At 44.9% G+C, this 12,088-nt stretch overlaps 1 non-coding gene across 1 annotated transcript; it reads left to right on the forward strand.

Annotated features, from left to right (window-relative positions):
• Positions 1–11,700: 11,700 nt before the first annotated feature.
• TRNAC-GCA (transfer RNA cysteine (anticodon GCA)) lies at positions 11,701–11,772 on the forward strand. Its single transcript has one exon. It is a non-coding gene; the product is annotated as a tRNA-Cys (tRNA).
• Positions 11,773–12,088: the final 316 nt, after the last annotated feature.

The following is a 12,088-nucleotide window of genomic DNA, read 5'->3' on the forward strand; positions in this document are numbered from 1 at the left end:
TAGTGTCGTGATTAAGGCTTTCTTTGACATTCCTTGGGGGGGAAAGAAGGAACTACAATTTCGAGGAAACAGACTCAGAAACCAGTGCCAGAAAAAAACAACGATCGCAACGGCTGTTATCTTCAGCTCCTCCCCAGTGGCCATATTTCCCTTCTACAATTCAGTGCAAAACAATGTGCTCATGATTTTTACAAATTCCTCCTCCTTCCATGATGTATTGTGTAATGCAACTTTCTCCGTATGCATTTTTTATCTATCCGTTTAAGTAACCAGAGGTATGATCCAATGGAAACCAAGGGAAGGGCCACTAAATTGCTGCAGGAAAGAAGGTGATCACTGTCAGACCAAAGACACGCTACTACCAAGCAAGCATTCAGTCAGCGAGGATGTATGTAGCAGCTACTGTCTGCCGGACATGTCTCTAGGCATTGGGAATTCCATGGTAAACAGAACAAAGAGCCTGCCATCAAGGAACTTACCTGCTAGCGAGAGAGGGACATACACTCTGCCAGGATGAGATCAATGCTATTCCGGAAAAAAGGATTAAGGAATAGATAATGACGTGTAGGGGTGAGGAGTGTAACTATTTTATATAAGGGTGTCAGGCAAAACCATTTTGGAGAGGTGGCATTTGGGTAAAGAATTCTTCCATTATTCTTCCAGTAAGAATTATGGAAGCAAGCCAAACAAGTGTGCCAAAGAAGAGCATCCAGGCAGAGGAAGGAATCTGTGAAAACCATAAGCAAGAGTATGATCAGGTGCCAAGTTTGAGGAGCAGTGAAACAGAATGGGGGGATGGGGAGGGTGGATTTCAGAGAGCCTTGTAGGTCACGGAACAGTGCGGTTAACTCTGAAAGCCATCAGGAGCCACGGCTGGGCTTTGAGTAAAGAGGTGACATGATCTGACTCTGTATCTTAAACGTGGCTCTGGTTCCTTCAAGCAGAGCTAACCAGAAGCGCAGCAGCAGGGAGAACAGTCAGGTGGCGACGACCGCTGTTAAGGTAGTGCAGCACGCTGGCTTAGCCCAGGGGTGGCACTGGCTGTGGTGAGATGGGATGAAGCCTCATCCCATGTATGGATTTTGAAGATAGACTCGCACTCATTTGCTGGTGGATTAAACGCCGGCAGGGAGAAAAGGAGACTTTGATAAGCACCTGTCTTGAGTAACTGGGAGGAGGCAGTCTACTTCCCATGCTGGGGAAGGCAGGGTGAAGGGCAGGGGAATCCGTTTTGACTGACTGCAAGGACTGAGAGAGAGAACTTTGGCCTGGCGTCCAGGGACCTTTCAGGAGGAGGTGAACATTCTCCCCATGCTTTCCTTAAGCCGTGCACAACAATGTATCTTGCCCGAGAATTGGACTTTCTTTAGGTCTGGAGTTGATAATTACAGAGTGAGACAGTGTCTTACTCATAGAAATGCTTTTCTTAGACTCTATGTTAACCGTTATAATTGTAACAAAGCTTGCCTGGGAACCATATCTCAAGACTTGTCCCCCTGATTACACAGCAATGGTATATCTTGGCCCCAGACTTTGCTCAGAAGCCGTTCTCCCTGGCTGGTCTCACGGGTTATTTCAGGATGTCTGCCTTGGGAGAGAGTCAGGTGGAGCTCTTACAACCTCCAGGTATTCTTTTTCTCTATTCTCAGCCGTCAGCTGAGAAGTATCCAATGCCCTGCTTAAAATAGTGGGGGTGGGTACTCTTTCTACCCCCTTCTGACGTCTGTGCCAGAAACTGTTTTCCACTTTTTTTTTCTTTTTTTTTTCAAGAAAAGTCAGACATGACTTTTCACTTTTTCTTTTTCACCTTCACTTTAAATAAAAATCTTTGCTTCACAAAGCTCTCAGTAGCTGAGACTTTCTTTGGTCCTGGAGTGAAATTTTATGCTTCAGAGACAGGGAATCTGGCGGCACCATTCACCGTAAGCGATCAGCATCATGGCTCCCCAGGTGGCACTGGTGGCAAAGAACCCGCCTGCCAGTGGCAATGAAGGAGATGTAAGAGAAACACGGTCCATCTCTGGGTCAGGAAGATCCCCTGGAGAAGGAAATGGCGACCCACTCCAGTACTCTTGCCTGGGAAAATCACAGGGACACAGAAGCCTGGTAGGCTACAGTCCATAGGCTGCAAAGCATCGGACACGACTGAAGTGACTTAGCATGCACGCAGGTGTGATGATGGTATTGTACATTTTTAAAGGATATTTAGACATGCAAGCTGAAATATTTATGCATGAAATATAAAGTCCTGAATATTCATTGGAAGGACTGATGCTGAAGCTGAAACTCCAGTACTTTGGCCACCTCATGTGAAGAGTTGACTCATTGGAAAAGACTCTGATGCTGGGAGGGATTGGGGGAAGGAGGAGAAGGGGACGACAGAGGATGAGATGGTTGGTTGGCATCACCGACCCAATGCACGAGTTTGAGCAAGCTCTGGGAGTTGGTGATGGACAGGGAGGCCTGGCGTGCTGCAGTCCATGGGGTCGCAAACAGTTGGACACGACTGAGCGACTGAACTGAACTCATACACTACCAGGGATTTACTTCAAAATAATTGGGAGGAGGGTGAAGAAAAGTGGGTGAGACCACAAATAAAACAAAACTAAACTGGCCAAGTGTTTCTCTTTGTTTGAACTAGGTAATGTGCACATCGGAAGAGGGGTCATCACATTTGCATCTTCACTTATATATGTATGTTTGGATTTTGCCATAATGGAAGATTAGAAAATGAAAAAGGAAGAAAAGGTTGGTTGGGACATGCCAATTTTCATGTACCTATTAGATAACCAAGGGAAACATATTTGGAACTTAAGAGACTGGTTCAGGCTAGAGAAATAAAGTGAAGATCGGAGGACGGATGCACTTGACTCCATCAGTCAGGTCATCTCAGGAGTAACTAAAGAGGGAGAGAAACGTGAGGATAGAGTTATCTCGAGTCTCAGCATTTACTCCTCCAGAACATTGAGAAGGTCCAGGCAAGAGCAGCCAGTGAAAACCAAGGAAGTGGTGTATGCTGGAAGTTGGGTCGGGGAAGGTTTAAAGATCAAGCCCTTTTGATCATCTCTGCCAGATGCTGCTGAGTCGTGCAGCACAATGTGAGCAAAGAACTGACCCAGGACTTAGCACCGCTGTTCCTCAAATGCAGCGCACATTTACCACGACTGACGCAGATGTCGTGGGAGGGGAGGGCCAAGGAGTGAAGGCTCAGTTGTCGTCAGCTGCAGAGAACCAGAGGAAAGAAGGTGGTGTTTCCAAACCGTGGCACTACTGACATCTTAGACCTGGTGGTTCTTAGCCGTGAAGGGCTATCCTGTGTATCACAGACATAAAACGGCATCTATGGTCTCCACCTACTAGACGCCAGCAGCAACCCTGCCCCAGTTCAGACAACCAAAACATCTCTAGATATTGCCAGATGCCCCCTGGAGGGTAAAATCACCCCTGTGTAAGAACCACTAGTAGAGACTGCTCCTTCCGAGAGTTTTATAGGAGAGGAATGGGGCAATGGGAGTTGAGCTAAGTGAGCGGGGTTTTTGTTTTGTTTTGTTTTTGGTTTGGGTGTTTTTCTTTAATTTGTTTTGGTTTTTTTTTTTTAAGATGAGGGATATTTCCACCTGTTTGTATACTGATGGGAATGGTCTATGGCAAGGGAAGAAAATTTAATGATGCAGGAAAGAAAGGGTGACTGTTGCAAGAGCCAGGGCTTTAAGGAAGCCAAAAAAAAAAAAGAATGAAATTCGGTCCACAGGTGGCAAGAGGAGGCTCACAGACAGATAGCGGCACGGACTCTGATCCAGGGCACTGCAAGGGAAGGCGGGACACACAAGCACGGAGGCAAGCAGGCAGCCTTCACAGTGGGGGATGCACGTAGCGGCTTTCTCCTCACAGATCTACTTACTTAATGAAATAGGAGGTACAGCCACCTGCTGAAAATGTAAAAGACAAAGCAGGTCTTGGAGGCTTGAGGGGAGAAAGGCGGGTATGAAGTCGTCAGCTTGACTGCGGCGTCCTGCCAGGAGAAAGCGCAGCAAGCGCAAACGGAAGCCCTGTGTCCCGCAGCAGTGACTGTATCACAGAGAGCACGGACTGGCCCCGCGCTTAGCTCACGGCTGGCACCTGGCTCCAAACATGCCGGTCTGAATTCCAGCATCCTTTCTATGCAAACTCTAGCTTAGAGCAGAAAAATTGAATTTGCCAGGATGGGGCTCCAAAGGCTAGCTTCTACACTCAGATCTGGCTCAAGCTGTGTGACCTTAGGTAGGTCACTTCACTTCTCTGAATCTCCATATTCTTATCTGTACACTGACAAGGCTAAACTAGATGTCCCATCATTCCACAGGTATTTACCAAGCACTTAGGGCGCTCGGGGCCCTTTTCTGCTCGATGAAATGGCAGTGGTGCCATCTGGCAGCCACGAGGAAACGAGAGAACGGCAGGAAAGTCAGCCCAGAGTCCTGTTCAGGAGCTGAGCACCACTGCACAGCCCAGTGACTTGTTGTTTTGTGAGACAAGAAATGTAACTTGTGGACTGAAGCCCCTAGAATAATTGTAGCGAATGCCATTTGATTCAAGCTTCATGTGGCTTCCAAGCTGCAAAACCTCTATCACTGAGGTTTTGCTAAAATACCAGATTCTCATTGGAGGAAAGATTCAAATATACTTATTAAGCACCTATTCTCAGCGCCAGGCTCTGTTCCAGCAATACAAAAATGAATAAAATGTCTTAAAAATGAGACAAATGAATTTATTACTAGAAATAGACTCACAGACATAGGAAACAAACTTACCAAAAGGGAAAGGCAGAGTTTGGGATTAACATTTATACTCTACTAACATCTATTTCTGCTTTATTGACTATGCCAAAGCCTTTGACTGTGTGGATCACAAGAAACTGTGGAAAATTCTGAGAGAGATGGGAATACCAGACCACCTGACCTGCCCCTTGAGAAATCTGTATGCAGCTCAGGAAGCAACAGTTAGAACTGGACATGGAACAACAGACTGGTTCCAAATAGGAAAAGGAGTACATCAAGGCTGTATATTGTCACCCTGCTTATTTAACTTATATGCAGAGTACATCATGAGAAACACTGGACTGGAAGAAACACAAGCTGGAATCAAGATTGCTGAGAGAAATATCAATAACCTCAGATATGCAGATGACACCACCCTTATGGCAGAAAGTGAAGAGGAGCTAAAAAGCCTCTTGATGAAAGTGAAAGAGGAAAGTGAAAAACTTGGCTTAAAGCTCAACATTCAGAAAAATTCATGGCATCTGGTCCCATCACTTCGTGGGAAATAGATGGGGAAACAGTGGAAACAGTGTCAGACTTTATTTTGGGGGGCTCCAAAATCACTGCAGATGGTGACTGCAGCCATGAAATTAAAAGACGCTTACTTCTTGGAAGAAAAGTTATGACCAACCTAGATAGCATGTTCAAAAGCAGAGACATTACTTTGCCAACAAAGGTCCGTCTAGTCAAGGCTATGGTTTTTCCTGTGGTCATGTATGGATGTGAGAGCTGGACTGTGAAGAAGGCTGAGTGCCAAAGAATTGATGCTTTTGAACTGTGGTGTTGGAGAAGACTCTTGAGAGTCCCTTGGACTGCAAGGAGATCCAACCAGTCCATTCTGAAGAAGATCAGCCCTGGGATTTCTTTGGAAGGAATGATGCTAAAGCTGAAGCTCCAGTACTTTGGCCACCTCATGTGAAGTGTTGACTCATTGGAAAAGACTCTGATGCTGGGAGGGATTAGGGGCAGAAGGAGAAGGGGACGACCGAGGATGAGATGGCTGGATGGCATCACAGACTCGATGGACGTGAGTCTGAGTGAACTCCGGGAGATGGTGATGGACAGGGAGGCCTGGTGTGCTGCGGTTCATGGGGTTGCAAAGAGTCAGACACGACTGAGCGACTGAACTGAACTGAACTGAAACATGGGGGCTTTACTGGTGGCTCAGATAGTAAAGAATCTGCCTGCAATGCAAGAGACTCGGGTTCAATCCCTGGGTCAGGAAGATCCCCTGGAGAAGGAAATGGCTACACACTCCAGTATTCTTGCCTGGAGACTTCCATGGACAGAAGAACCTGGCAGGCTACAGTCCATGGGATCTCAAAGAGTCAGACACAACTGGGTGACTAACACACACAGCTAAATGTAAAACAGATGATCAACAAGGGTCTACGGTATAGCACAGGGCACTATACTCAAAAACGTGTAACGAGCTATAACACAAAAGAATCTGAAAAAGGGCAGATTTAGATAGATAGATGAGTCACTTTGCTGTACACCTGAAACCAACACAGCAGTGTAAATCAACCACACAGCAATGCTTTTAATAGATTAATTTAAAAATAAACAAGTAAAACACTTAACACTTCTAAAAATGAATAAGATGCAAGCCTGCTGGCACGTTCACAAACTGGAAGCAGCTGCAAGGATAAATGATAATCCAACCTAGATGGGGAAGCTGCTGTAGAAACATGAACACTGGGCTTTAGGAACACAGGGCACAGCCCAGTTTCTGTCTGGAGAAGCCCAATAGGGCATCCGCAGAAAGAAGCTGACACTTGAGTCGGTCTAAGAACGTGAGTAAAAACGGTCCAAAAGAAGGAGATGGGGAGGCCATCCCAAACAGAGGCAAGAGCATTTGCAAAGACAAGGAGTTGCAGTGGTCTTGGCATGCACAGAGCTGGGGTGGGGCTAGGAATTTGTTTTTTAAATAAGGGAGTGACAAAATCAGCTTTTATTTTTTAAGGAGGAAACTCTGGCAGCTATGATATATGTCATAAAGAAAATACACAGAAACCGTTTCTGGTACACCACTTGGGTAATAACTCTTATTCTAGTGAAGTAAAATAAAAACTACCATCTTTAGTTGAGAATAATCTGTAAGGTAACCCTCACCTTTGTTCCTTTTCTTCCTGGATGTCCATATCCATCTGGACCAGAAATACCCTATGAAAAAGATACGTGATGAGTTGTAGGGTCATCCACAACAACACTGGGTGGATAATATTCTCTGAACTCTTGGACAAACCAGGAGGGCAAGGAGGTAGGGAAGGCAGAGGGGCTTGGCAGAGGTTGGGGAGATTTGGTGGAGATGTCTCCTACCTCTACAGAATAAACACTAGATGTCCTTCACAGGATAAGGAGGGGACAAGGGTTTAAAACTTTAAAAGACCACAAAATAAGTAACTTTGTGTGTGTATGTGTGTGTGTGTGTGTGTGTGTTAATTTTTTGACCACCTCTTCATCAAAATTCTGACCTCAGCAAGATGCTATTTTGGTTGTAGGAAGCCAAACCACTGTACAAAGTTCCCCCTTGGGCTAAAGTTGCTTTGTTTGCAGGATAAAATCACAACAGAAGAAGCCTCAGAACTGGTAAGTCTCTAGGGATAAAGACAAATTGGGGAGGAGGGGTGGACAGAGCCAATGCGGATCATATGATATCCCCAGATAGAGCTGAATTTTTTCCACTTAAAACACTGGTTCTATAAGTGACCTTGGCCAAGTTACTCAACCTCCTCATCTGTTCAGTTCAGTTCAGTTCAGTTCAGTTGCTCAGTCATGTCTGACTCTTTGCGACCCCAGGAATTGTAGCACGCCAGTCCTCCCTGTCCATCACCAACTCCCGGAGTTCACTCAAACTCACGTCCATCGAGTTGGTGATGCCATCCAGCCATCTCACCCTCTGTCATCCCCTTCTCCTCCTGCCCCCAATCCCTCCCAGCATCAGAGTCTTTTCCAATGAGTCAACACTTCTCATGAGGTGGCCAAAGTACTGGAGCTTCAGCTTTAGCATCATTCCTTCCAAAGAAATCCCAGGGCTGATCTTCTTCAGAATGGACTGGTTGGATCTCCTTGCAGTCCAAGGGACTCTCAAGAGTCTTCTCCAACACCACAGTGCAAAAGAATCAATTCTTCGGCGCTCAGCCTTCTTCACAGTACAACTCTCACATCCATACATGACTATTGGAAAAACCACACCGTGGGGATAATAATATCATCTACACAGCATGATTTTTCTTTGAAAGGCTAAGGGGAACTGTGCATGGAAAGCACTTAGCGTGGTGCCAAGCACAGGGAAAGTGCTGATTCACGCCTTGTTCTGCTTCTGGTGGTGGCTGTAGCTCTGGTGATGCTGGTGGGGGCGTGGTGATGGTGGTGGCGATGGTGATGGTCGAGGTGGTGCTGATCCGTGGTAGTAGTGGTGATGGTGACGCTGGTCACGGTGACGGTACTGGTGACAGGGGAAGCGGTGATGCTGGAATTCCACACGGAGGTGATGACGGCGGCAATTGCGAAAATGTTGGTGATTCTACTGGGATCTATACTGTGCATTCAGACGGTGAGCCTCTTGTAATAAAGAGTCAGTTCAGAACTTTCTGTCTATTCTTTGCTGAATGAACAAAGACTGTACCCAAATCAACCAAGAAGATTTTTTTAATTTTAAGCCACAGAAGTTATGGCAATGAACTAAGATGGAAAGTTCGAAATTTTAGAAAAGAAAGAAAAATAATGTAAAAAAAAATTGCCAGAAATAAATTACTGAAGAGGGGAAAAGATGCAGATGAGGCTCAGTTGCTTTGCTCCAGCTCTGCTCTGCTCAAGGACATGCAAGGCCTTCAGCATCTGTAACCCCAGAGGCCCAAACTGTATGTTTTGGAGATGTCCTCTCTGAGGGGACACCTTCAAGAAAGGCACTGCTCTCCAGTGTGGCCTGTTCCAGGGACAGGCCAGCATTATTTCAAGTCAAGATAGTCTAATCAACAGTGTTAACCTTATCATCTAACTTGAGTGTAGATGCATTTGATAGTAATCCTATTTTTTTTCCCTTTCCACATTTAAGTTTAAGCTTCTTAGGCCTGTTTTTGTCTCTTCTGCTTGCTAAAAAAAAAAATGCCAGTTCAATGCTGAGGGAAAAACAGCAGCAGGTCCTTCCTACTGTAATGAAAGAAATCTCAGAAATATGAGTTGGAAAGATGGCATTACTCTGTAACAGTGAGGCAGCAAATTGAAAATAGTCATGAAATAACTAACTTGCTCTCACCTTCAGAGTAATGACTAAGGTAAAAAGGCACAGCACTGCAGATCATCTTTGGTCTCCAAAGATGATGACAGGCTCTGAATAATCAAACACAGACCCTAAAAGTTTGCAACTCTGATTGGCTGTCTTACTTGTTTTTCTGGAAAAAAAAAAATGTTTCATAACATCTCTGTATTCTCGAAGACTGAAACGCTTGTAAAATATCTTTGTCAAACAGAAGAGTCTTTTTGGAACCTTCCTCTCCAACAATAAATCCCAATATATCTTTGGAGTCTTTATTGACATAAGGAGTCTGGGAATCTTTGAACTATGGAGATTTAAAACAGCTCTACTGATGATTCATGTCATATTTGTAACCCCAAGTCTTCATCAGGAATGTTAGAATTTTGTGTGGAGCAAGAACATATGGCGTGAAATTCTATCAGAAGTCCAAAACAGAGAAACTAGACTTACAGTTTGCCCTCCTGGTCCTTGTAGACCTGGCGGTCCTCTTTCTCCTACATCACCAAGCTCTCCCTTTTATGCTGCCGCTAAGTTGCTTCAGTCGTGTCCGACTCTGTGCGACCCCATAGACGGCAGCCCACCAGGCTCCCCCATCCCTGGGATTCTCCAGGCAAGAAGTTAATTTTCCAAATTCAGTCTATTTTATGTCATTTTCCACAGAGATTTTACATTCCTTTTAAGTCCTCGTGACCGTCCTGCAGTCTAATGTCAAATCTTCCTCTATACTTTGCGAAATACCAATAACTTTATTACAGTGAAGATTTTGGCATTGAAAATCAACAAACCAGGTTTGCAGCACCAGTTACAGAATTTTATATTACTACAGCTTTTTCTAGGTGTTAGAATGTGAATGGACACTGGTGGTGAGTCTGTGTGTTTACCTAATCATCGACGTGTCCGTGCCTACTGATGTATGTGACCACCTGTCCATCCATCTTTCTACATGGCTGTCTAAGCATCTTACCTTCTCGGTCTCCATCTATCTAACTACAAGGTAATGAAGAGTCGATATCATCACCAAGCACATCAGTCTCTCAAACTGGAAATGATCATGTAAGGAGATATTTACATGAAAGAATCCAGTTACACAAGGAAGAGTGTGCTTTCTGACACTTACCTTCATTCCCCTTGGGCCATCTTTTCCTTTTGAACCATTTGGGCCTGGAGGCCCAGGATTCCCCTGTAATAAGACCACAACCCAAATCAGCTGTGATGTTTGATAACAATTAACTTTATCCCCCAAAGTGCATAACATGCACATTTAACCTCTGAGCAGGGGGCTGAGGTGAGGCAGCAGGGTGATCTGGGCAAGAGGCCACATACTCCAGATACCAAGATTTGGAGGAATCACCTGGCTACTAGAGAAAAGCACCATCTGATTAAGAAATTGGGAAGGCAACTTTTACCTACTCCAAACAGAAAATATGATCAAGTGAGAACGAAAATGATATGATCAGTTATAGGACTTGACCTTTCCCAACCAAGAGAGAGATGGCGTAGGCCATTTTGAATCTCCAGATACTTTAAACCCTGGCCCACATGGTGCTGCTTGGGTTTTATAAGCTGTTCTCAAATGCTCCTTCCACAGGAGGCCACTTCTGACCACCTGCTTCAACCTGATCAGACCCTCCTATGAGCCATGGGATAGCGAGGGGAGGAGGCACTAAAGAGGCGCTAGAAAGACCCAAGCTGGGGGCCAGTTCAGCCACTTACCATTCAGGTGAAAAGCCATTAAATCCCTTGGAGCCTCAGTTTTCTCGTCTATAAAACTGGGATGCTTTTAAGTAATGCTTCCTTATATGTTTATGAGGAATAAATCAGTCATTTATGCCCCTTTGATAGTATTATTTCTTGTACTACAGGTAAGTGTGAGCTTGTGTTACACACCCTTGTGGCTCAAACGGAATCTACTTCATTGCTGTATTCCCACAATCCTACATACCCTTAGAGTAGAAGGGGTACGTACTTGGTGGTCAGTGTCTATTTCCTCAAATTAACTATTTCTAGAAAGTCCTGATAGCCACAGATCCCAGAACAAACAGTGTATCTTTACATTATTTGTCCAGGGACATACAGGTCTACAAACTGGCCATGAGGAATGAGCAGCTGTGTTGAGCTGTGAGTTTGTCAAACCTACCTGAGCACCCACTAAGCCTTTTTCTCCAAAACTTCCTGGTGGGCCTTGCCTTCCTCTTGGTCCCTGGTCCAGAGATGACATTAAAATTCAATTAGTTTTTATAGAGTTGTTCATTTTCCATGTAACCATAAAATCGCCTCGGATGCCCAAGGAAGCACAAATGAATGGGGCTCTGACCCACCCCAATCGCACTCATCACACTGGAGTCAAGGAGCCACTGCCCCCTGAAGCACCCACAGCTCACTCATTCCACACGCCCTCCATCTAAGCAGTATGTATATTCTTAACCACTTCTCCAGTTGACTCTAATGAACACTAAAATTTAAAAATTAATTTTTTCACTCAACTAATTTTAAATCCTCAGCTAAGTTTAAACCTTAAAAGGGAAATGAGAAGAGTGGCTGGGGTATTGATCTCCTTTGAAAAATTGACTGTGTCCTTATCCACACAGGGGTTAAGGGATAGAGTTTGCATTCCAGTATTATCAAGAACCCAGACACAGGGCTTCCCTGGTGGCTCAGAGGTTAAAGTGTCCGCTTGCAATGCGGGAGACCCAGGTTCGATCCCTGGGTTGGGAAGATCCCCTGGAGAAGGAAATGGCAACCCACTCCAGTACTCTTGCCTGGAGAATCCCATGGAGGGAGGAGCCTGGTAGGCTACAGTCCATGAGGTTGCAAAGAGTCAGACATGACTGAGCAACTTCACTTCACTTTCAGACACATTTTAACTGGCTTGATCTCACTGGGCAATTGCCGGGGAGTTCTTCGTTTTCTCTCCAAGCTATTTGGCTTTACTGATTTTGACATTTTAATTTTTCTTCAGCATTCTGAGAAATGCTTTCTCATTAGAAGGATTGATCCTGGCTTCTATACTCCTAAGTGAGGTATTGTAATC

This window comes from Ovis canadensis, chromosome 1, assembly GCF_042477335.2.
Source record: "Ovis canadensis isolate MfBH-ARS-UI-01 breed Bighorn chromosome 1, ARS-UI_OviCan_v2, whole genome shotgun sequence".
NCBI classification, from domain to species: Eukaryota; Metazoa; Chordata; class Mammalia; order Artiodactyla; family Bovidae; genus Ovis; species Ovis canadensis.